The sequence below is a fragment of the Symphalangus syndactylus genome, chromosome Y (genome assembly GCF_028878055.3).
Source record: "Symphalangus syndactylus isolate Jambi chromosome Y, NHGRI_mSymSyn1-v2.1_pri, whole genome shotgun sequence".
NCBI classification, from domain to species: Eukaryota; Metazoa; Chordata; class Mammalia; order Primates; family Hylobatidae; genus Symphalangus; species Symphalangus syndactylus.
In genome coordinates, this window is record NC_072448.2 from 17,417,757 (window position 1) to 17,440,576 (window position 22,820).

Genomic DNA, 22,820 nt, shown 5'->3' on the forward strand with positions numbered 1-22,820 from the left:
GTCATTTGTGAACAACATGGATGAACCGGGAGGACAATAAATTAAGTGAAATAAGCCAGGCACAGAAAGACAAATATATCATGATATGACTTCTATTGGTATGTAAAAACGCTGATCTCATAGAAGAACAAAGTACAATGGTGTGTATCAGAGCTAGAGTTCAAGGGGAGTTGTGGTTATGTTAATCAGAGCATACATACTTAGAAGGAATCCATTTCAGGAGATGTATTGTAGAGAAAGGTGATTGTAATTGATAATGATATATTTTATTCTTGAGAAACAGAAAGTTATGTGTTTTCACCAGAAAATTGATAACTATGTGAGTTTATGTATTGTTAATTAGCTAGATTTGACCTTTTCAGAATGTATACATACTTCCTCCCTCACATAGGATTCCAGAACACTACTGCTGGGTCTGAATGTTTGTCCCTCACATAGGATTGCAGAACACTAATGCAGTGATCTGAGTGATGGTCCCTCAAGTAGGATTCCAGAACACTGCTGCTGGGGTCTGAATGTTTGTCCCTCACATAGCATTCCAGAACACTGCTGTTGGGTTATGAATGTTTTTCCCTCACTTAGAATTCCAGAACACTAATGCAATGATCTGAATAATTGTCCCTCATGTAGGATTCCAGAACACTGCTGCTGGGTCTGAATATTTGTCCCTCAGATAGGGTTCCAGAACACTACTGTGAGAGTCTCAATGTTTGTCCATCATATAGGATTCCAGAACGCTACTGCCTTGGTCCGAATGTTTGTCCCTCACATTTTACTTACAAAAACATGCAATGTCGTATGTCGATTAAAAACAATATAAATAAAGTAATTTTAAAAAGACAGAAAAAAAACAGACCACAGCAGCTGTGTTCTGGAATCCTATGTGTGGGGCAAACACTCAGACCCCTGCAGCAGTGTTCTGGAATCATATGTGAGGTACAAACATTCAGACCCTAGAATCAGTGTTCTGGAATCCTACATGAGGGTGAAGGGGTGGCCTGCCCTTCCACAACTGTGAGTATTTCTAGTCAGATAGGAAGAGAGACTGAGAAAGAAATAAGACACAGAGACAAAGTATAGAGAAACAACAGTGGGTCCAGGGGACCAGTGCTCAACATACCAAGGACCTGCAATGACAATGGCCTCTGAGTTCCCCCAGTTTTTATTAATTATTATTTTTATTATTTTAGCAAAGAGGAATGTAGTAGGAGAGCGGGGTTTTGATAAGGAGAAGGTCAGTAAAAAACAAGTGAGCAAAAGAATCTACAGCATAATTAAGCTCAAGGGGAGGTACTATGTCTGGAAGTGCACCTAGGCTAGATTAATGTTTCTCTCCACCCAAACATCTCAGCGGAGTAAAGAATACCAAGGCAGCATTACTGCAAACATGTCTCGCCTCCCACCATAGGGCGGTTTTTCTCCTATCTCAGAACTGAACAAAATTACAATCGGGTTTATACCAAGACATTCAGTTCCCAGGGGCAGGCAGGAGACAGTGGAATTCCTCTATCTCAACTGAAAGAGGCTTTCCTCTTTTACTAATCCACCTCAGCACAGATCCTTTATGGGTGTTGGGCTGGGGCACAATCAGGTCTTCCTCATCCCATGAGGCCATATTTCAGACTATCACGTGGGGAGAAACCATGGACAATAACCTGCTTTCAAGGGCAGACGCCCCTGTGCCTTTCCACAGTGCATTGTGCCCCTGGTTTATTGAGACTAGAGAATGGCGATGACTCTTACCAAGTATACTGCTTGTAAACATTTTGTTAACAGGCACGTCCTGTATAGCCCTAGATCCCTTAAACCTTGATTTCATACAACACATATTTTTTTGAGCTCCAGGTTGGATCAAAGTGTCTGGGTCAAACTGGCTGGGGCAAAGCTACAAATTAACATCTCAGCAAAGCAATTGTTTGAAGTACAAGTCTTTTTCAAAATGGAGTCTCTTATGTCTTCCCTTTCTACATAGACACAGTAACAGTCTGATCTCTGTTTTCCCTACAGAGGGAAAAACATTCAGATCATTGCATTAGTGTTCTGGAATCTCATGTGAGGGAAAAACATTCAGATCACAGCAGCCATGTTCTGGAATCGTATGTGACAGGCAAACATTCAGACCGTTCTAGCAGTGTTCTGGAATCCTATGTGATGGACAAACATTCAGACCCTTCTAGCAGTGTTCTGGAATCTTATGTGAGGGACAAACATTCAGACCACAGCATGAGTGTTCTAGAATCCTATGTGGGGGAAAAACATACCCCAGCAGCAGTGTTCTGGAATGCTACTTGAAGGACAAGCACTCAGACTCCAGAATCAGTGTTCTGGAATCCTATGTGAGGGACAATCATTCAGATCATTGCATTAGTGTTCTGCAATCCTATGTGAGGGAGAAACATTCAGACCCCAGGAATAGTGTTCTGGAATCTTATGTGTGGGACAAACATTGAAACTGCAGCAGCAGTGTTCTGGAATCCTATATGAGGGACAAACATTCAGACCATGGCAGCAGTGTTCTGGAATCCTATGTAATGGACAAACATTCAGAACCTCCTAGCAGTGTTCTGGAATCCTATGTGAGGGCCAAACAGATCACATTAGCAGTGTTCTGGAATCCTATGTAACGGACAAACATTCAGAACCTTGTAGCAGTGTTCTGGAATCCTATGTGAGGGACAGACATTTAGACTCTCACAGTAGTGTTCTGGAATCCTATGAGAGGGAGAAACATTCAGACCCTTGCTGCAGTGTTCTGGACTTCTATGTGAGGGACAGACATTCAGACCCCAGCAGCAGTGTTCCGGAATCGTAGGTGAGGGACAAATATTCAGACCCCAGCAGCAGTGTTCTGGAATCCTATGTGAGGGACAAACATTCAGACCATGGCAGCAGTGTTCTGGAATCCTATGTGAGGGATAAATATTCAGACCATGGCAGCAGTGTTATGGAATCCTATATATGGACATTCACACCACAGCAGCAGTGTTCTGGAATCCTACGTGAGAAAGAAACAGACCCCAGCAGCAGTCTTCTGGAATTGTATGTTATTGATATTCAGAGCACAGCAGCAGTGTTCTGGAATTCTATGTGATTGACAACATTCAAATCATTGCATCAGTGTTCTGGAATCCTATATGAGGGACAAACATTGAGACTCTTGCAGTAGTTTCTGGAATCCTATGTGAGGGCCAGACACTCAGATCACACTATCGGTGTTCTGGAATCCTATGTAATGGACAAATATTCAGAATCTCGTAGCAGTGTTCTGGAATCCTATGTGAGGGAGAAACTTTCAGACCCCAGCAGCAGTGTTTTGGAATCCTATGTGAGGGACAAACATTCAGACCCTCGTAGCAGTGTTCTGGAATTCTATGAGGGACAGACATTCAGACCCTTGTAACAGTGTTCGGGAATTCTATGTGAGGGACAGACAGATCCCAGCAGACATGTTCTGGAATCCTATGTGAGGGACAAACATTCAGACCCCAGCAGCAGTGTTCTGGAATGCTATGTGAGGGACAAATATTCAAACCCCAGCAGCAGAGTTCTGGAATCCTATGTGAGGGACAAACATTCAGACCCTCATAGCAGTGTTCTGGAATCCTATGTGATGGACAAACAGACCCTCATAGCCCTGTTCTGGAATCCTATGTGAGGGAGAAATATTCATACCTCAGGAGCAGTGTTTTGATATCATATGTGAGTGACAAAGATGCAGACCCCAGCAGCCATGTTCTGGAATGCTATGATTAGATCTATACTGTGAATCTCAGAAGTGTTCCTCTGTTTAATTAATTTTCCACCTTAGGTGGAACATGACCAGAATGGGCTGCAATGGAAGGGGATCATTCCCTTTCCTAAGGTTGGTTAGTCTCTAATTATACTAGAGCAAATTAGGCTGAAGTTAAGTACGTTCTCCTGTGGACAAGCCTTGTTAAGAACTGGGTGCTCTGGCATATTGAAAATGGTTTTCCTTTTTCCTTCTGAAAGTTTGAAGCAGGAGGGGAGTTTTCTCAGGTATTTGTCACAGGATCCTGGTGAAGCTCCATGAGACAATTTTATAGTATTGTGCCCCCTCCTCCACAATAACTCTATCTCTTTGTAGTTTTTACCACTTAGAGTTGTCCACGCAGATCCTCCGGCCGTTCACCTGTTATAGTTTGAGTTTTTCTACTCCAGCACTGGTTCCAAAATTGGTTTCAGTAGTGAGTCCATTTCCCTATAAGCCATTAAGTCCTATATTCACTTCTTTGTCTCTGCAATCCTGGGGGCAGTGGTTTGCCCTGAGTCCTCCCCTGAGTTTCAAATCTAGAAACAATTGTTGATTTTTTAGTCTCTTCAGTTTTTTGTTAAGATTAATTGTGTCATATTTGTTGTTGTTTGTTATTAAAATTAATTATTTTAAAGTAATTATTTGTTACTTCCAAGCTTCTTACATGCAGAAATAGGAACCTGGAATGTGTTTCTAAAACTATCTTCTCAATGCCTATATGCACAGTTAAAGGATTTTTTTCCACAGGGCTATGATTGTGATGAATTATATTAGTAGATTTCTTAATATTGAACTTTTCTTTATTCGTGGAATAAACTCAGGAAATTCCTTCTTGGTCTTCACAGTCTGTTTCTCTTCCTGTGTAAATGTCAGTGTTTCTGTTGATTCTGTGGCTCCAGTGGTTCAGAAGAGAGATCAAAACTAAAGATAAAGATTTGGAAATTACCAGAATTTCAATGGTACCTGAATCCATCAGACCAAATGAAACTAAGACAATGAAAGAATAAAAGATAACACTACCAAAATCTGCTGGGCATTACTCCTCCAGGCCTCCCTGCCCAGTATTCACTGACTGACCTGAAAGTCTCAGGTTTGGGGCTTCTTGTAGTATCCATGGCTCTTTTTATTTGTTAAGATTAATTGTGTCATATTTATTTGTTGTTGTTTGTTATTAAAATTAATTATTTTAAAGTAATTATTTGTTACTTCCAAGTTTCTTACATGCAGAAGCAAATTGGTACCAAATCCTGTTTCTACATTTTTTTTTTCCTTTTAAGATAACTCCCAGGAATGTGTTTCGTTGTTGGTAAATATAGGAACCCTTTTAAGGTATAATAATGTTTACTTGTAAGGTTCAGGTTGATGAGAAATGTGTAACTACTCTGTATATGAAATACTCGAATTGGCTGCTTCATTGCACAGTCCCTGAAGCCCAGCTGTTTTCATTCTGAAAAGGATTTGACTTAGTGGTTTGACAAAGCCTTCCATTGTTTCTCGTTACCAGGGCATTGCATTACCAAACCTGAGATGATCTTCAAGCTAGAGCAATGAGCAGAGCCATGGATACTACAGGAAGCCCCAAACCTGAGACTTTCAGGTCAGTCAGTGAATACTGGGCAGGGAGGCCTGGAGGAGTAATGTCCAGCAGATTTTGGTAGTGTTATCTTGTTTTCACCAATTTTTCCCTAGGTCTTCGACCTGAAGACTGTTGGTCTGCATTTAATTTGCATTATATAGTCCCAAGGGATAGCTCTCATGCATATATCCCAGTCACTTATTTTTCTGAGTATCTTCTTCTATTTACCCCAAATCCAATCCCTGCCATCCTCTCCTTAGGCTTTTTTCTTTGCTATTTATTTTCTCTATTTCCCCCTTTTTCTCTATTCTGATGTACTATCTTAAAAACTTTTTTGGACATTCATGCATTTATTTATCCTTTGAATGTATCTTAAGCAATTTTTGAGAATCAGTCATTATAACAGTGATGATGAAAATAGTGTTTCTTGTTAAGCTGTAGCTGTTTTCTTCTATTTTTTATTAAACAGTTGGTACTCACTCTGTTTCTCAGACTGAAGTGCAGTGGCATGATTATAGTTCACTGTAATGATGAACTCCTGGGCTCAAGTGTTCCTCACACCCTAGCCTCCCAAGTAGTTAGGATTACAGTTGTGTGCCACCACACCCAGCTAATTTTTTATTGTTTGTGGAGATGAGGTCTTGTTCTATTGCCCAGGCTGGTCTCAAACTTCTGGCATTAAGTGATTCTTATAGACCCCCACCTACAAAAAAAGAATAATAGCTGATGGTGACATGGATTTGTAATCCCAGTTTTTATGCTTGAGAGGCTGAGGTGGAAGGAATGCTTGAGCTTAGGAGTTAGAAGCTTCAATGAGCTATGATAGCAACACTGCACTCCAGCCCGGGTAACAGTAATATCCTGTCTCAGAAAGAAATTATGAAGCTGAAGAGGACCCATCATAGGGGCCTGGTTAGGGGTGGTGCTGCACTTGGGAGGAGAACCAGAAAATTCTGGTTATTTCCTGTTGTAGGGCTCAGATTTCTCTTTGAGAGTGGAGTTTATAGTTACCATTCAAAGATGAGAAATGTACAGGAAACTTCATTTTTATCTAAAACTGTGTGACGTCTGAAACTCCAAAACACAAAATAAAACGCTTCAAAAATGGTGAATTATCAAACAGGTGTGTGAGTGGAGAGGGGCAGGGCTGTTGATCTCAGAAGGAACCAGAAATACACTTTTCAAAGATGATGGGCACAGCCTGAGTTGCAGAACCAATCCTTCAGCTCACCAGTGTGGTTTTTTGACTAGACCTTCTGTGCCTATTATGGTTCTGGGAAGCAGGGGATGTCATATTTAAGTAGGAGTTTGCCAGGATCTGTTTTTGTTTAACATGGGGAATAAGATTTTCTGCTTGGAAAACCTCCAGATACATTTACCCATTCTCAGGGAGGAGTGAAATGTTAACATATTAAAAATCCTGTCCACAAGCTACTTCCATGCTTCGGAGACAGAAAAATGGCTATCCCCTCTACCTGCCAGTTGCTGACCTAGGAAAAACTGGCTATCTTCAAAGAAGAATAATAAAAAATTAGCAGCTATTTAAACAGCCACTATTGTTATATGAATAAATAGAAAAAAAGAAAACAAATGACAGATAATGAGCACTTATTAAAACCTCTGAGTAAGAAGTAGATGCATATTATTACCAAATAATTCTTTGTGAAACAAAAAAGTACAGGAAAACTTCAAAATTCAAAGAAAAACTCAATTGAACATTAGAAAATATACTGATTTATTACATTATGTCAGTAGGAACAGGAACCATATGCATATAAAACAAATACCCATTATTAATTTTTATCAAATCTTACTCCACTGGGATAGGAAGTAATTTTTTTTACCTTTACACAAGCATTCTGTAAGACATGCTCATATGTGGTTCATGGATACCTTTTTCTCATTTCAGCTGTCCAGATCATTGATGACCTTATTGAAAGGAGCCATGAAAGTCATGACAGATTTTTCTGGCAAATTGCAATCACCAACAGCAACACATCAACTCAGAAGAGAGTTGAATTAGGAAAAACATTTAATTTGAACTCAAATCATGTTTTAAATCTGATTATAAATAATGGAAACAGTTCAGGAATGAAGCCTGTGCAGTTTAATGTTTGCTAGAACGTGCTTTTCCCTATTAAGCCTGGTGAGACACAGTCTGAAAAGAAGCCACATGTCCCTGATATAACCAGGAGATCTCACAGACATCATCAACATCTTACTCAGCATCACAAGATTCAAACTCTGCTGCAACCTCTTCAATGTAATGAACAAGGGAAAACCTTCAACACAGAGGCAGTGTTCTTTATACGTAAGAGAGGTCATATAGGACAGACCTTTGGTAAATATAATGAATATGAGAAAGCCTGTAATAACTCAGATTTTATTGTCCAAGGGATAACTCAGGTAGGACAACCAACTTTCTGTAGAAAGTCTGACTTCACTAAACATCAGCAAACACACACAGGAGAGAAACCCTATGAATGTGTTGAATGTGAGAAACCCTCCATTAGCAAATCAGACCTTATGATACAGCACAAGATGCCTACTGAGGAAAAACCTTATGCCTGTAACGGGTGTGAAAAATTGTTCAGCTATAATCCAGCCTCAGTATCCACCAGAGAATTCACACAGGGGAAAATCCCCATGGATGTAATGAATGTGGAAAAACCTTTTGCCATAAGTCATTTCTCACATTACATTACAGAATTCACACGGGATAAAACCTACAAATGTATTGAACGTGGAAAAACTTTTCACCGTAAGTCACTTCTCACTTTACATCACAGAACTCACTCAGGGGAAAAGCCCTATCAGTGTAGTGAATGTGGAAAGAGTTTTAGCCAGAAATCATACCACACAATACATCATATAATTCACACTGAGGAAAAGCCCTGTGCATGTGACCATTGTGAAAAACCATCTAGCCATCAGTCAAGGCTTACTCTCCATCAGAGAACACACATGGGGGAAAACCCTATGAATAAGTGTGGAAAACCCTTTATTAGTAAATTGAACCTCAGGATACATCAGAGAACTCACACAGGGGAAAAACCCTATGAATGCAATGAATGTGGGAAAATATTTCACCATAAGTCGTTCCTAACTGTCCATCAAAGGACTCACACAGGGGAAGAACCCTACGAGTGCAACGAATGTGGGAAAACCTAACCTTTCACCATAAGTCATTCCTCACTGTCCATCCGAGAACTCATACTGGGGAAAAACCATATGCATGTAACAAATGTGGAAAAACATATAGCCGCAAGTCATACCTTACAGTACATCACAGAACTCACACGGGAAAAACCCTATGAATGTAATGAATGTGGAAAATCCTTGTACTGTAAGTCATTCGTAACTATACATCAGAGAACTCATGCTGGAAAAAAACGCTATAAAAGTAATGAATGTGAGAAAACCTTAATCAATAAGTTAAACCTTGGTATACACAAGAGAACTCACACAGGGGAAAGACCCTATGAATGTAACGAATGTGGAGAAATCTTTCATCAGAAGTCAAATCTCAGTACTCCTCAGGGAATTCACACAGGGTAGAAACCTTACATATGTAATGAATGTGGAAAAATCTTTCATCAAAAGTCATTCCTCATTGTACACTGGAGAACTCACACAGGGGAAAACTGTATGGATGTAATGAATGAGAAAAAAACTTTTTGTCAGAAATCACACCTTATTATACATCAGAGAACTCACACTGGGGAAAAGCCCTATGAATGTAATGAATGTGGAAAATCCTTTCATCAGAAGGCAAATATTTGGAATCATCAAGGTATTCACAGGGGGGAGAAATCCTGTGAATGTAGCGAATGTGGAAAAACCTTCAGTCAGAAGTCTGTCCTCACTGTACATCATAGAACCCATACAAGAGAAAAACCTTACGAATGTAATGAGTGTGGGAAAACTTTTTGTCACAAGTCAAACCTCTGTACACATCAGGGAACTCACTCAGGAGAGAAACCCTATGAATGTGATGAATGTAGGAAAACATTTTACCATAATACATTTCTCACAATACATCAGAGAACTCACAAAGGTGAGAATCCATTTGAATATAAAAAAAAGTAGGAAAACCTTCTCCCAGAAGTCAAAACTCTTTGTACATCACAGAACTCACACACAGGAAAAACCCTTTAGATGTATTGAATGTAGGAAAACTTTCTTCCAGAAGTCATGCCTCAGTATACATCAGTGTACACACACTGGAGAAAAACCTTATGAATGTAAGGAATGTGGGAAAAACCTTTTGCCCGAAGTCACACCTCAGCAGGCATCAACAAACCCGTATAGGAGATAAATCTGACATAGCTGAGGCAGGCTATGTGTTCGCTCAAAATCACTCTTTTTTCCCTTGAACACACAACCTACATCTCTCCAGTTACTATAACAGATTTCTCCATGCTCAATCTAGGAGAATATGGACACAAATGGTGACCATTGCCTCCTGGCCTACCAACAAGAAGGTCTTAACCATGCTGTAACAGATGTGCTATCATGCAGGCTTTCTTGTTCCCATTTTTAGAGCACACTTCACACTTTAATGTCACAGATATGGCTGTTTTCCTAGAAGCTCATTTGCCAACTTCTGCCAGCTTCAAACATTTCTTCTGCAACTTCCTCACCTCTCTTCTCCTCCATAGAATTGAAGAGAGTTAGGGCCTTTCTCAGGATTAGGCTTTGTCTCAAGGGAAGGTTGGGGCTGGTTTGATCTTCTATGCAGACCACTCAGACTTTCTCTGTATCAGTAAAAAGTCTGTTTTGTTTTTTTAAAAATCATTCATATATTCACTGGAGTAGCACCTATAACTTCCTTCAAGAACTTTTTGTTTGCATTCACAACTCGGGTAGCTGATGCAAGAAGCTTAGCTTTGCCCTGTCTTAGTTTCCAACATGCCTTCTTCACTAAGCTCAATGATTTCTACCTTTTGATTTGAAGTGACAGATGTGAACACTTCTTTTCACTTGAACACATGGTGATCACTGCAGAGTTAAGTGGCCTAATGTCATTATTGTATCTTGGGGAATGGGGGGATGGAAGAGAGAAGTAGAGAGGGAAATGACTAGTCAATGAAGGAGTCAAACACAATATTTTTCTATCGTGTTTACTCTCTTCCATAGAGTTCCAGCACCCTGAGACAATTCCAGTAGTAACATCAGAAATCACTGATCACAGATCATCATAATAGATGTGATAACTAAAATATTTGAAAGATTGTGGGGATTGCAAAAAGATGTGACACAGATGTGAAGTGAGCACACGGTGTTGGAAAAATGGTGCTGCTCAGACTTGCTCAGCACTTCGTGGCCACAAATCTTTAATTTGTTAAAAAGGTGATGTTGCCAAGCAAAATAAAGTGAAGCTCAATAAAGTGAGGTGTGCCTCTATTTTGATGGGCTCTAACAATTTTCGTTGGTGCATTTAGACCATTGATATTCAAAGTGATTATACAGTGGGATTAATTTTGCCATATCATTTTCCATTCACTCCTATTGTTCTTTGTTCTTGATTTGTCCTCCACTCTTTTTCTACTTTTTATGGAGTTGATGATTTTATATGATTTTTGTTTCCTCTCATTGCCTTTTTTTTTATTGAGACAGTCACCCAGGCTGGAGTGCAGTGGTGTGATCATGGCTCCCTGCAGCCTCAACCTCGTGGGTTCAAGTGATCCTTCTACCTCAGTCTCCCAATTAGCTAGGACACAAGTAGGCAATTAGCTAAGACTACAAGTATGCAATTAGCTAGGACTACAAGTATGCAATTAGCTAGGAATACAAGTATGCAATTAGCTAGGAATACAAATATGCACCACCATACCTGGCCTTTTCTTTTCTGTAGGGACAGGGTCTGCCTGTGTTGCTTAGGATAGACTCTAAGTCCTGGACTCAAGCCATCTTTTTTTTTTACTTTGGTGTGTGCCACTATACCTGGCCTGTTTTCTCTTTTTAGTATTTTTATACTTTGGGTTTTACTAGTTTCCCTGGAATTTGCAGTATAGACTTGCAACAAATCAAAGTCCACCTTCAAATAACACTATACCAGTTCAGTTACCTTGACTGCCTTCTAATAGAAATGTAATACCAGTTTCTCTCATATTCTCATCTCTTTTGTTATTGTTCCATTTGTTTCACATATATATAAGCATGCATAACCTTGTATATATTAAAGTACGTAGTTGGCTGGGTGCCATTGCTCATGTCTGTAATCCCAACACTTTGGGAGACTGAGGCAGGTGGATCATGAGGTCAGGAGATGGAGACCTTCCTTGCTAACATGAAACCCCATCTCTACTAAAAATACAAAAAATTAGCTGGATGTGGTGGCACATGTCTCTAGTCCCAGCTACTCAGGAGGCTGAGACAGGAGAATTGCTTGAACCAGGGAGGAGGTGGAGGTTGCAGTGAGCTAAGATTACACCAATGCACTCCAGCCTGGGCGACAGAGCAAGACTCTGTCTCAAAACAAAGTACATAATTACATACCTTGTTATCATATACAAACTGTTGTATGTTAGGTCAATTAAGAATAAAAAGTAAGCAGCCAGGTACGGTGGCTTATGCATGTAATCCCAGCACTTTGGGAGGCTGAGGTGGGCAGATCATGAGCTCAGGAGATTGAGACCATCCTAGCTAACATGGTGAAACCCTGTCTCTACTAAAAATACATAAACAAAATTAGCCAGGCGTGGTGGCAGGTGCCTGTAGTCCCTGCTACTCTGGTGTGCTCTGAGCTTCGTGGATCTTTGGTTTGTTTTCTGATATTAACAGTGGAAGTTGTCAGATATGATTGTTGTAGGTGTTTCTTCTATTTCTCTCTCTTCTCCTTCTGGTATCCTCCTCACTCTATGTTACACGTTTTCTAGCTGTCCCACAGTTCTTGTATATTATGTTCCATTGTTTTCAGTTTTGAAAGTTTCTTTCAATGTTTCCAGAGCTCAGAGACTCTTTCCTTTATTGTGTTCAGTCTACTAATAAGCCAGTGAAATATATTCTTCAGGTCTGTTGCAGTATTTTTTTTATATCTACTGTTTCTTTTTTGTTCTCTCCTTGGACTTCTGTCTCTCTGCTTACCTTGCCTATTAGTTCTTGAATGCTGTGTCCTTTGTTCATCAGAGCCCTTAGCATACTACTCGGAGATTTTTTTAAAAATCCCTGTCTGGTAATTCCAATATCACAACTGTGTCTTGTTCTGATGATCTGTCACTTCAAATTGTATTTTTTGCCTTTTAGTATGCCTTGTGCTTTTTCTTTATTCCTAGATATGAGATACCAGATAAAAGGAACTACTTTAACAGTGCATCCAGTAATGATGGGAAGCTGTGGAGGGGAGGGGAAGGTGTCTTAGTCCTTCCAGGCTGCTATACCAGCAGAACTTAGAGAAAGTAATTTGTAAACAACAGAAATTTATTGCTCAGTTTGGAGGCTAGAAAGTCCAAGGTCAAGGTTCCAGGAGGTTCAGTGTTTGATGAGACTCATTCCTCATAGATGGTGCCTGCTATATGTCCTCTCATGTTGGAATGGACAAAGAAGCTTCCTTTGGCCTCTTTCATAAGTGCAGTAATCCCAATCAGGATGACTTTGCCATTTACTTTCAAAGGCCCCACCCCTTAATTCTAGTGCATTGGAGACTCGGTTTCAACAGGTACATTTTGCAGGGGGTCGGGCAGGGAACAAATATTCAGACTGTAGCAGAAGTGTTCTGGACTCTTATGACTGGGCCTCATTGTTTAAGTGAGTCTCTGCTTTTGGACTATGAACTTCACAAGTGTTTCTCTGTTTTTATCTGCCCCTTTAGGGATGACTGGAGTAGGCTGGAGTTGGGTATTTTCCTTCCAGCAGGTCATTCAAGATCTGATTATATGACAGCAGGTTAGGCTGAGGTTCAGTAATTTCTCCTGAAGACAAGCCTTGTTAAGAACAGGGTGCTCTGGCATATTTTAAGATGGTTTTCCTTTTTCCTTCCCAAAGGTGGAAGCAGTAAGCAAGTTTTCTCAATTGTTTGCCACAGGAGCCTGGTGAAGCTCCAGGAGGTAAATTTTACAATATTATGCTCCCTCATAACTGGATCTTCCTGGCGTTTTTACCTCCTTGAGTTGTCTATATGGAACCTTCAGCAATTTATCAGTTATAGTTCAAGATTTTCTACTCCAGCACTGGCTCCGAAGGTGGTTTCAGTAGTGAGTCTCTGTTCCTGTAAGCCATAAATTCCTGTATTAACTTCTCTATCTCTCCAATCTTGGAGGCAGTGGTTTGCCCTATATCCTCTCTTCACATTCAAATCCAAAAAGAATTGTTAATTTTTCAGTCTCTTCAGCTTTTATTTGTTTTATTAAAATTTTATTTTTAGAGTTAGGGGTCTCACTATGTTGCCCAGGCTGGTCTCAAACTCCTGGACTCAAGAGATCCTGCTGCTTTGGCCTCCCAAAGTGCTGGGATTATAGGCATGAGCCATGACACCTGACCTGTTCAGCTTTTCAAGTGTTGTTAAGATGGACTGATTACTTCCATTCTTTTTTTTCCTTTTTTTGAGATGTAGTCTCACTTTGTTGCCCAAGCTGGAGTGCAGCGGTGCAATCTCATCTCACTGCAACCTCTGGCTCCTGGGTTCAAGTGATTCTCCCTGCCTCAGCCTCCTGAGTAGCTGAGATTACAGGCACCCACCACAATACTGGCTAATTTTTGTATTATTATATCTTTCATTTTTTGAGGCAGAGCTCACTCTGTCATCCAGGCTGTAGTGCAGTGGCATGATCTTTACTCACTGCAACCTCCACCTCCCAGGTTCAAGCAATTCTTCTACCTCAGCCTCCCAAGTAGCTGGTACTACTGGCACATGCCACCACACTTCGATAATTTCTGTATTTTTAGTAGAGATGGAGTTTTGCCATGTTGGCCAGGTTGGTCTCAAACTCCTGACTTCAGGTGATCCAGCCCCCCCTGCGGCTCCCAAAGGGCTGGGATTACAGGTGTGAGCCACTGCACCCAGCCTAATAATTGTATTTTTAGTTGAGATAGGGCTTTTCCACGTTGGACAGGCTGGTCTCGAACTCCTGACCTCAAGTGATCCACCTGTCTCAGCCTCTGAAAGTGCTGGGATTACAGGCTTGTGCCACCACACTTCGTCCAAAAATTCTTCTAAATTATTCTTCCTTTTAACAACTTCATGTCTGTGTGGAGCTCTATTTTCTTCAGACACTTAGTCAAAACAACAGATTGAATTCAGAAGCAGATGTGAGTATCAAGCTGTCTTCAGTTAAGCCAGACGTTTTGCAAAAATATAAAAACATTACAACTCTTCAAACTCTTTGGGGACTTTTTTTATTTTAAAATACTATTTTCATAGCATGAACTGAATTTATCATTTTTAAGCATATAACTAATGTTTTTTGAAGTGGAATCTTGCTTTGTCGCCAGGTTGGAGTGCAGTGGTGCAATCTTGGCTCACTGCAACCTCCACCTCCTGGGTACAAGCTATTCTCCAGCCTCAGCCTGCTGAGTAGCTGGGACTACAGGTGCCTGCCACCATGCCCGGCTATTTTTTTTTTTTTTGGTATTTTTAGTAGAGATGAGGTTTCACCATGTTGGCCAGGGTGTATATATAATGTAACTCAGGTGTCTCCACCCCTGGGCCATGGACAGGTATGTGTCCGTGGTCTCTGAGGAACCAGGCTGCACGTCAAGTGGTGAGTGGTGGCTGAGAAAGCATTATGACCTGACCTCTGCTGCCTATCAGATCAGCTGCAGCATTCGATTCTTATAGAAGTATGGACCCCAATGTGAACTGCACATGTGAGGGATCTACGTTGCATGCACTTATGATAATCTAATGCCTGGTGATCTGAGGTGGGACAATTTCATCCTGAAACTATCCTCTCTGCCATCTGTGGAAAATTGTCTTCCATGAAACCCATTTCTGGTGCCAAAAAAGGCTGGGGACCACTGATGTAACTTATATACCAGTATATCACATTTATTCTTACCTTTTGACATATATCCTGAAATTAGGTATGGACAAGCTGTGGGAGTTAGGTGTGAAATTAGCTTAGCAAGTTAGACTCCCAGGACAATTCCACACTTCACTAAGCAAATGATGGCTATTCTTAACTGACAACATCATCACCACCTGTCTCTTACTAACCCTAACAGTATAATAGTCTACACAGTAGAAGCCCAGCTGAATGTCTTCCTCCAGCCCCACATCCAATGGCTGGGATGTGCACCCACTTACCTAAGGTTGTGTATCCCCTTCTCTGCAGCTACAGCCCACTTGGCCTGGGTTCCATTCCCCACCCCAGAAAAGCCTTCTACTACTGACTGGACTGGAGAATACATGTCTCAGTTCCATTGTCCCCTGGCTGTGTAACTCTGAGGTCCATGTTTGACATGGCTTCCCAGAGTTCTGTCATGGGAGTAGGCACCAGTCATCTGCAGTGTAACTCACTTGACAAAACATCCTTATTTTGTCTTCTTCCTGTTCCCTGTCCCATTCTGTCCCTCCTTGACCAATGCTTCCAGTCTCCTTGGGATCATGTCCCAAATAAACTACGTGCACTGAAATCTTTGTCTTAAGTTCTGCCCTTGGGGGAACCCACACTAAGTCATGGTGAATCTTCCATGTCTAGGAGGAACTGGTGCCTGTTTAAAATGAATTGTGTTTGTTGGAGAAAAAATTCATCTGTTATGCTGGAAACAAATAAATCCCACAAGAATACTGTATTGCCAATATTGTCTGTATCTCTAGCTGAGCAGGTAAGGAGAGCTGCACTGATGCTGGAAGTTGCCAACACCTCTGAATGACTCTGGAGCCTTCTTGTGAATCTCCACCTTGGAGGAGGTGGCAAATGCTTAGTAGTCTCCCAGGAGTCAACATGCGGGCACTCACACTGATCTCCATATCATTATGGAGAGCCAATGTCAAGACTGTCTGCCCTTCAAAGCTGTCACATTGTATGTGCCTTAGATGCCACCTGCCAGAAGCAAGCCAGGTTTATCTTTGGACATCAACAGCATTCTTTCCATTCATTCATCCTCCTGACTTACCAGGCCCTGCTATGAATGACTTGATTGTTTTTCAATTTCCAATTCGCCCTCAAAATTTGAAGATTTTCTACCCGTTAAAATAATTGATTTTGCCTTTTTAGAAAGCAGCTCACAAAGAGATTTGTTGAATAAATAAAAATTGATCAATTTTTAGGAATCCTGTATTTGGATGTGTCCGTTGGACATACCTATCATTTGTTGACATACCTATCACACTGTATGGAATGACACCTCAGTTTTTTTCCCTTTTCTTTCAAAGTAGGCCTTTGGGAATCACATTTACTTTTATATAGAAACATGATTTTTCCTCTCAAGAGGTTGTCTTTTGTATTTAGCAAAAAAAGCCTTCTCCATTCTGTAGAGAAAAAAAATCCTCAAATTGTGCAAAACCTCTAGAGACAGCACTGAGCCCAGGAAATCAGCATTCCAAGAAAAAGACTCGGCACACAGTGTCTGCAATTGCATGCCGAACTGTTAAATGCAGATGTAGTGAAATTAATAGCTTTTACAAAATGTACAATATAGTGAATGGGTGTTGCCAATACATTATAATTACCCTGGAATTGTGTGTGGTGGATCCTTTGGATTAGAACTGGCTTTGTCAGATGAAGGGAATCCTGTCTGTGAATGAAGAAGACAAGGAGGAACATAGTGTTCTTGGGAGGGGCTGCCCTGTTTGTCATGATGTCAGTGGTCCTTTAACCCAAAAGCCCACAGATGTTCTCCCTAACTAATCACAGAAAGTACAATTATTTACCACCCCCCAAGAATCATACTGACCTTTTTTTCACTGAGTTCTTCTTCAGAAACCAAGATTGAGAGGAATTACTCCCAGAACCAGTGTGCAGTACTCACCTCTGAGCCGTTTGAACTCTTTTGCTTTCTTTCACAGCTTGTTTTTTTCTACCTATTTTTTCCTGTCTTCTTTCATGCTAAGCCTCCCTTCTTTTGGTAGAGGCTTTTTTATACCATTTGGGAACTGGTTTGAATAAGCTACCTTAATGAATGAGCACATATCCCTCCAGAGATGATAAAAGACTTTTTTCCTTTTCTGGTGAGTCCTTTCTGGAATAAAGATCAATGTCTTTCTGGATTAGTCTTGGTTTCTACAGATTTTACATTCTGTCTGTCAGGCATATATTCTAGTGAATTTACTTTCAAATTGGTCTGCATGCCTAGTTTAATATTTTGATCTGCATGTCTAGGTTAAAATTTTTCTGAACAATCTTATCTTGGTTTCTTTTCATTTTGTTTGACTCTTTATCCTTGTTTCTGAAATTCTCCCAAAAGCAAAAGTAAACATTCTAAATGGTGGGTCACGATGGCTAACTAAAACTGCCAGGGCAGCTGTCACCATCTAAAACACTGGCCTAAATCTCTGAAATTCCATGACAGGATTTATGGGATTTTCTCTACTCTTGCAAGATTAATGAAAAACAGAATAGTTGCCAGGTGCAGTGCCTCATGCCTGTAATCCCAGCACTTTGGGAGACCAAGGTGGCCAGATCATGAGGTCAAGAAATCAAGACCATCCTGGCCAACATGGTGAAATCTCGTCTCTATTAAAATACAAAAAAAAAAAAAAATTATCCAGGCATGGTTGATTGTGCCTCTATTCCCAGCTACTCGGGGGGCTGAGGTAGGAGAATCGCTTGAACCTTGGAGGTGGTAGTTGCAGTGATCTGAGATTGTGCCACTGAATGAGAGCCTGGTGACAGAGCAAGACTCCATCTAATAAAAAACAGAAAACAAAACAGAATCACATTCTCAAACATTAAGATATGCTGGGTTTTCTAGGATTCCAGCTGGTTATATATAATGGCTTATTTTTTAACTTGCTGGGAAAATTACATCAAGGAAAATTCATATCTCCAATAGTCACTATTTGGAAAACCTGCAATTATAGAGTTAGCATGTAGAGTTTTCTAAGTTCTCTGTATACCTCTCTGTTCTTCTTCTGCCCATTCACTGTTTATGGAATTCTAGCCTGTGCCCCAAATCTTAGAGAGTTTTCAAATTAATGGCTTTATAAATTACAACAGTTTCATGATATCAACAAGTAAGATAGTCTTTAGAAATATAAATTTAATTACAAAATACCGATTGTTAAAAAAATAAGAAATATAATTTTAGGTTTACCTGACTTACAATGGTGTAAAATGACATAATACTTAATTAAAAGTTAATATAAGAGAAAAATAACTAGAAAAATACTTATGAAATTACGCTCTCAGATCAAACAGGTCAAAATCTTGACCTTACAGCAATAATCTAAGGCACGACCAGCACAAAAATTTTGCTGTTTCTGCCATGCAAAAGCAAACAATAAAAATTATAAATAATTTAAAACTGATAAAAGTCTTTCCTGTCCACACTTGCTAGTCAAGGAAATAACACTGGCAAACAGAAAATAGATTTGCTACTAATTCAAAGTTACATAGAGATTTTATTTTTCTTATACAATTTTTCCAGTCCCAGCTTAAATGTAAACATTGAAAATATAATCCTAAACTCATTTGAAACTTAATAAAAGGTGAAAAAAGTTTTTTAAAAAGTCAAACTGCTATGGAAACTGCTTTACCAAACCTGTGGTTCACAGCACTTATTAGATTACCTATCGTGGCAAATAAATTTTAGCCTTGTTTTACATTTTGCTAAAAAATATAATTTAGGTCCAACTGTCTTTTATAAACTGGTGGATTAATATTACCATCTCATGACTGAAAGTCTAAAATAAAAAACCCATAAGATCTGTTATTTGTGTGTGAGTATGTGGTCAGATGTATTTATGCATATACACATGTATTTTGTTATATGCTGTGTCTACATGGTAAAATCTGGTGTAGTGAGCCAGAAATCCCTTTAGAAAGTCTATTTAGTTGAATAAATGGCCTCATGAAATATATAATAATTAATCTAAACGCCTTTTAGTTCATGTGACTTAATTAAATCTGGGATAAATAAACTATTCTAAAATTAGTAGTAAAATAAAAATAGAAATATCTTCAAAATTGTCAATGTACATTTTACCCAGGTTTACTGGTCAGATGGTTTTATATTTGTCTCTTCTAGAAATCTGTTATTATGTGGGTGGCAAGCCACCCAGGTGCCCAGTCAAGACTGAGGGCATGAGATGTTCCTGTGTAATAAAGAAAATATATAAAATAAGAAGAGTTATACTAGATACAGATCATAGATATGATTCTATATGAATATCATTAATCATTAGTTTGCAGCAATTTCTCTTTATTCCAATATTATAATAATCCTCACTCTACAATCATAACCTAGGAAAAACCAGGTCATACAGAGATAGTAGCTGAGGGGACATAGAAGTGACCAGAAGACAAGAAAGCGAGCCTTCTGTTATGCCCAGACAGGGCCACCAGAGGTCTCCTTAGTCTAGCGGTAATGCCAGCACCTGGGAAGGCACCCGTGATGTAAGCAGACCATGGTCTAGCAGTAGTGTCAGTGCCAAGGTAAAGCACCCACTACTTAGCAGACCGGGAAAGGGAGTCTCCCTTTCCCTGGGGAGTTTGGAGAAGACTCTAACCCTTCACGTCTTGTGGAGGGCCTTACATCAGTCAGGCCCATCTGCAGTGATCTGGAGGGCTGACCTTCTCCCTGTGATGCTGTGCTTCACACTCCTAGTCTGCTTTTATGTTCCATCCTATACGTCTGGCTCTGCATTCTAGATAGCAGTAGCAAAATTAGTGAAAATACTAAAAATCTCTGATATGCGGAAATAATGGCATAAGCTGTCTCCTCTCTGTCTCTTTCTGTCCCTCCCTCGGCTGGCAAACAGGGAATGGCCCCCATCCAGCGGGCACGTGACCCACGTGATGTTACCTATCATTGGAGTTGGCTCACACTCCTTACCCTGTCCCCTTGTCTTGTATCCAATAAATAACAGCACAGCCTGGCGTTAGGGGCCACTACTGCTCTTTGTGTCCAGTACTCTGTGGTAGTGGTCCCCCAGCCCAGCTGTCTTTTCTTCTATCTCTTTGTCTTCTATCTTTATTTCTATGATCTCTCATCTCCACACATGGGGAGAAAAACTCACCGATCCTGTGGGGCTGGTCCCTACATTGTTAGCTATAATTTTGGTTGCTATGTTAACTTTTTCCTAGAGTTATATCTATGTGGATATGTCATATGGATTTTTATACCCATACAACTTCCTATATTGCTATAAAATTGTTGTCATCTATAAAATACTGATAATACTGACATGTGACAGATTTCTTGCTTCCCAGGTTTTCACCATAATTTAAGTTTACTACAAGTATAAAATTATAATTAATATAGGCCAGGTAAAGTGGCTCATGCCTGTGATCCCAGGATTTTGTGAGGCCGACGAGGGTGGACGACTTGAGCCCAGGAGCTTGAGACCATTCTGGGCAACATGGTAAAACCCCATCTCTACAAAAAATTCAGAAGTTAGACAGGCATGGTGGCACACAACTGTAGTCCGGGGTACTGGGGAGGCCAAGGTGTGAGGGTTGCTTGAGCCTGGGAGGTTGAGGCTGCAGTGAACTGTGATTGTGCCACTGCACACCAGCATGGGTGGCAGAGTGAGACCTTGTCTCAAATAAAATAAAATAATAAAATTGTAATTAATATAGATAATTTTTTGTGGGGTAGGAGAACAGGGTCCCACTCTGTCACACAGGCTGGAATGCAGTGGCATGATCATAGCTCACTGAAATCTAGAACTCCTGGGCTCCAGCAATTCTCCTGCCTCAGCCTCCCAAAGTGCTGGGATTACTGTAATCCCAAAGGGATTACAGGTGTGAGCCACTATGCCTGGCCTAACTAATATATATAATTCTATATAAAAGTGTACCTTAAAAAGTAGGATGAGTTTTTAATAAGAAAAAGTGTATAAGAAATGCATACAAATATGCTCTTCATTGAGAAAGAAATAATAATTGTATATAATATGAAGGTTATTTAAAGGTTGCTTCAAAATATTGATCCAGAAAGGACAGTGAAATGTTAAAGAAGAACCAGTAAATAGAAGAGAGAGATGTGAAGAAAGTTGTTCATAGGGAGATGGAGATAGGAGAAGGTTGGAAAGAAAAGAAATATTTCACATGACAAAGAATCTTGTGTTGTAAATTTTCATCCTAAACTAAAATGGCTAGTTTTTTAAGAGGGAAAGTACAGAACAAAGTGGAAAGCCCAAGCATGTCACCAATGGTCTGAGTAACTAATTTTTGAAAAGAGAATTTATGCAAAATGTTTTGCATGTGACCAAGTTGGTTACAGTCAGAAGAAAATTTAATTATAAGTCTTTCTAAAGATTGAGCTTTGGCGTTAAAAATATACTAGTACAAAACTGAAACAATGTGGTCACCTTTGTTAGAGCAACAAGGTTTTCTTAAAGTAGTGATTTAGTTTTCATAAAATTGCAAGTGGTTTTGTGTTTTAATTCTGAAATCTGCTACCTTAACAGCCATCTTCTAAACTACAGACAATTTCCATTTCTGTCAAATATATTTCTGAGATCTATTTAATTTGCCTAGTTTGAGGATGGAGATTCAGCTCCCCTTTTTTCTTGCCTAAAAAGGCATAACATTTTGCTTGGCTGAGGTGATAACTTTCCTTCAACATTTTCTTTAACATTTTCTGTGATTCCAACTCTGCTGTTACGTCCTGACACTGAAATACATGTCCTGAAAAATCTAGAAAAACAGTGTTTTACTCCAATATAACTTGAAATTAACAAAAGTCTGATTGTCTTGATGTGATGTAGTCAGTCATGATTCTGGTTGCATGCAATAAAAATAACCAGGTTTCATTGTCAATTTGGACCTTTAATCAGATTTTAAACCATGGCTATTCCAAGTTTTTGTCTTTCACAGTTGCTTTGAATATTTCTCTAAAAGCATTTGCAATCTGCCATAGTCCAAAACTGGTTTCCATAGAAAATAACAAATGCCCTTGAACACAGAATTCTGATAAATTTTTTGAGACAGGATCTCACTCTGCTGCCCAAACTAGCATACAGTGTACTGTCTTGGCTCACAGTATCCTCGACCTCCCAAACCTCTAATCTCAGCCTGCTGGATAATTTTTGTATTTTTTTGTAGAGATGGGATTTCTCCATATTGCCCAGGCTGGATTCAAACTCCCAAGTTAAAGTGATCTACCTGCCTCAGCCTCCAAAAGTGCTGGTATTGCAGATGTGAGCCACTCTGCCTGGCCAAATTTTTGATAATTTAAGATCAGTAGACTAAATTAAAATCTCCAGAGATCAAATAGATAAACTGATGGGTTTATAAAACTGATAAGATTAAACAAAACAATTACATGAAATTAAGTGGTTCATGAGGATGATGCTTTTATGACTCTTATTTGAAACATTATTGTTTCTGAAATATTTTGTTTTCCAGATTTAAGAAGACTTTA

The 22,820-nt window shown here is 39.8% G+C and overlaps 1 pseudogene; it reads left to right on the plus strand.

Moving 5' to 3' along the window:
* Positions 1 to 2,930: 2,930 nt before the first annotated feature.
* Positions 2,931 to 9,724, plus strand: LOC129476707 (zinc finger protein 717-like; annotated as a pseudogene).
* Positions 9,725 to 22,820: the final 13,096 nt, after the last annotated feature.